Consider the following 4,364-nt stretch of genomic DNA (forward strand, 5'->3'; position numbering starts at 1 on the left):
CGGGCAGAGGCGGAGGCAGAGGGTTGCGCTTTCTCGCGTTAGGCATGCGAAATGAAAGTACGGCCGCGATCCGCGATATCGCGCACTGCCGAGCGCGCGCGTGCGTGTATCGAAAAAATATGAATAAGCTTTCCAATTTCCGACATTCCGTGACATTTTTCTATTAGGGCGGCTCTGAATAGGGCGCGTCACGGAACGTACAGCGAAATGCCATCTGATATATTTCGATGTGTTCGTGCGTGCGTGCAAGCATGCGAGGATACATATAATACAGATGATATGTTATAATTCATATATGTTTTAAAGCGCGGCAAAAGACGGCGTGACTTTGAATGAGATTGGTGGAAGATTTAGAAATATTAATCGCGTCATGAACATATTTCCTTTCGGTTCAATTAACGGGAATGCAAAAGAAGGTTGCTTTCTAATCTTTCTATATAAAGTTTGCGACAAATCCTGTTGTTGATTTCTTTGTTGTGCGACTACTATATTTAACCGTCAACTCCGATCAGTTTTATACAGATAAGTACCGCAGTCGAGTCGGCGAATATTTTTGTTAGTTCTAGTTTCTTCTATCTCGCAGGGTATAGAGTCTGCAAATGCGATGTAAATTTGTGATCTACGCCAACACGGCAAATTCGAAAAATAATCCGCGCGCGATGTCATTACGGTGGCTCGCTGCGAGAGCAAACGAAATGTATGGATGACAACGAAATGCTGGCCGAAACGAATTCACGATACGTTTGTGTAAATACGTCGTGGTACTCGCATCTTCGAAGATTAAAAGTCTGCGACGGCGCGAGAGAGACCGATGCACAATTGCGAGCGAGAACGTGTGTCACATCAAAGTCGAAGATTCTCCCGTTTCGATTCGATGTATTCGGAGTGCACCGTGCTTGCCAACGTTGCAAACGGAGTTTCTCGGTATTGAATCGCGCCCTTTTAGCTTTCGTCGGATCTCGTCCAAACTTCGTTTGATCATTTGAAAGTGATAATATGAACGTTTATAGAGAGACTGGATTAAATATTTACCGCTGAAGGTTTACGTTTATTTTTACATAATAGTAACATATGTATAATTTTATTTATACTTAGCTAATACAATTTTTTTAATGTGTTACAGAGAGAAGATGCATCGAGGGTGCATGCATGAAACTGTTGCAATTCTCTGAGCAGCAAAGTTCTAAACGCAATGACGGCCAGGAGAGAGAGAAGGGTGAGTTAAGTTTATTAAGATATTAGAGAGTTAAGCAGTGTTTCCCATGATACGCGGTAAAATCTCGAGCGGAGAAATGAAAATGCGAAATTGGGTTCGTTATCAAATAAATCTTTGATATATACAATAAGTATCAAAAAAGTACATATATATTAAGTGAGTTTTCTAATATAGAATCAGAAAAGGATATAGATATGCGTTATTAAATCTTTTATCATATAATTTTTAAATGTCAAATATGTAATATCCAAATTATAATATATAACAGAAGAGTTATAAAAGCTATTACATATTACGTATATAAATATTATAAAGAGAGTAAAGAAAAATTTCTTTTTTACTCCCCGGGGCCAAATTTGATTCAGTTATAGTAGCCTCCGTTATCGGGATATTATAATAGTCTGAGGGTTAATGCTGAATATATCATTCCGGAAAAATGATCGATGCCGCTTACTCGCGCCCGCGATGGATGCGGATCCATTTGGCGCATAATCCGTTGCCGGGGATGAGAAATCGAAGTCGAATACTGCGTACGACGGGACCGAGGGAGCCGCGATCCATCAAGGGGACGTAAGGGGTCTGAGGTGATGTATCCGAGGCCAGGTTGACCTCTGCGCCGGACACTATAAAACCGCTCTTAAACATTGCCGACCTAAAACGGCGCCGGTCCGACCGGTCGCCGAATTACTCGAGTTCGAACCCGAAAGAGCGTGATCGAAGCGTTTACTTCAACGTCAGTCGCGGCCCTTCGCGATAGAGTGGGCCAGTGACTTCGCATTTTTTTTCCTCGCGCGCGATGACGTTCGCATACGAGAAGAATTTTTGAACTGTGAAACCTTTTATATTATAGATTCTGACATTCTTATAGAAATTGATAATTTTAGCTATTTATCGTGACACTATTTTATATTTTGAATTTGAATTTCACATTTCGAAATCTGAATATATTGAATAATTGTTAAGTTTCTTTTTTATAGAATCTGAGATTATAGAATTCCGAAATTCATGAATATTCAGTTATTTTTTTATTTGAAGAAGGACTTACGCTTTAAAAGTCTATTCTAGTTAAATCTTTAATATTTTCAATTAAAACATTAAAATAATTAATTTAGTATTTTATAATTATTATTTTAATTAATTTATATACGATATATAATATCGTAATTGTAAATATCGAGTCTCGATGTAAACGATAATGCGTTAACGACGCGCGGTAAGTCGGATAAAAAGCCATATCCGCGGAGGAGCGAGGTTGGAAGCAGAAGAGAGGAAAACGTCTGGAGACGCGAGTTTCCTCTCACTCAGGTTCCGAGTCCGTAACTTCTTACTTTGGAATTCCGTCGATACATCACGCTTCTGGAACCTCACTCGCTCCGCCCTCGCCACCTCCATGCTCCGCCTCGAAACGCAGTTAAGACTTTACTTCTCTCTTCCCTCTGTATCGGGCCTCGTCTCTTCTTCTGTCCTCCTGGGGGTCCTCTCCTCTGCCATGTCCTTCTGCGCCAGGAACCACGGTATTTTCCTGCCGAATCTCACAATGCCGTGATATATCTCAGTACACTCGGTACAGTGTTAGAGAAAAAGAGTTCTATAAGTTTTACATCTCATCAGGTTACTAAAATTGAGTTAGTCGCAAAGTAGCGAATAAAAGATAATTTAATTGAGTTCTCATATCTTGACGTAGTATCTGTCAACTCTAAAACGAAAGTCATCGATCTAGTCTCAGGTACTAAATATTATCAGTATGGGTATATCTATTAGATTGTGATGATCTATGAACATTACGGATTGGAAGGTATTAACTTATTGATATACCACATTACACAGTACGATAATTATATTCGATATTAATTCATATTAATCATGTGAGAACATATAATTTTTGTCACAGCGTGTCTTCTCGTACTTTATACGAATACAATCCAATTCTAATGTATTTTTTACGTTTTTATAACTTTTATAATTTTTACGCTTTTACACTTTTATATTCGGATCTTTCTCTACTTACATCATGTAAATTTGTCATTTTTCACCTCCGCTTAGTGTTTCGTTTCTTTTAAAACGGGAATATTTTTCTTCTTCAATTTATTACTTTACCGTCTTCAAATCGATGAGAAACAAACCCTGTGAGTTATATGTTGCGAGCCGCTACTGATGCCGTTAGATATTTTTGCGAATAAACTCACATATATGTACGCTGCGGGTCGCGAAGGAGGCTTAAGCGGAAGTCGAAGGTGCAGTAGAGAGAGAATGCAATCCGGCGCTGCACCATGGCGTATAGCAGGCCGTAAAGGCGCCATGGCGTCGCGAGGAACGGCATGAAATATCTATCTACGATGCGGCAGAAGCAACACGTTTGCTATTTTAGTTGGGGTACAATATTCAGGCTTCCTCGTTCGCTTGTCGATTCACAAGAAGAAGAAAGAACCAAGTTCGTCCCGAAGAAGTTTCTAACACGCGAGCTCTTTTTCTTATCTCTTTCTCTTCGCTCTCTCGAAAATATTTTAGAATCGTCTTTCTTTCTTTTTCATTTGTCTACTTCTCGTTCTTTTTTGTTTTTATCTCCCGTTTATAGTTTGAAAGGGTCTTTTTTGCGCGTCGAGATTCTCCTTGATGCTGATCAAAGTAAAACGAGCTGGACATGTAGGACGAGTCTTTAATCTCATTGTCAAATATGTAACGTAAAAAATATATAAGACCTGATGCATTTATTTTAATAGTAGAAAACATTCGATATATCCTGGAAATATCAAATGTCTGCAAATTAAAATAGTGATTTTATAAGTAATAATATAATATTAAGCATAAGACAGTCGAAAAATATTTTCATATTTTATCGCCTCGAAGATATTGTTTCTTGATTTTAATGGTTTCTTATTACGAAATAAGAATAAATAAAAAAACTAGGAGGGTAATCGTTTTAGTAATTATTGTATAATCATAAAAAGATACTGCATTGAATTTATTTATACCTGCCGTAAATAACACGCTGCCAGACTGCCCAACATATAGGCAGTAATAAAAGTGTGTACATAAAATAAGTTATTTTAAAGTCCTCAATACATATTTTAAGTACACAACCTAAAAATTACTTGTTAAAGTTCGCAGCAGTGTTCAAATAGGTCCTCCTCACTCTCTTAGGAAAATA

The sequence above is a fragment of the Temnothorax americanus genome, unplaced genomic scaffold (genome assembly GCF_048541705.1).
Source record: "Temnothorax americanus isolate GAGA-0224 unplaced genomic scaffold, ASM4854170v1 Scaffold56, whole genome shotgun sequence".
Taxonomy (NCBI): Eukaryota; Metazoa; Arthropoda; class Insecta; order Hymenoptera; family Formicidae; genus Temnothorax; species Temnothorax americanus.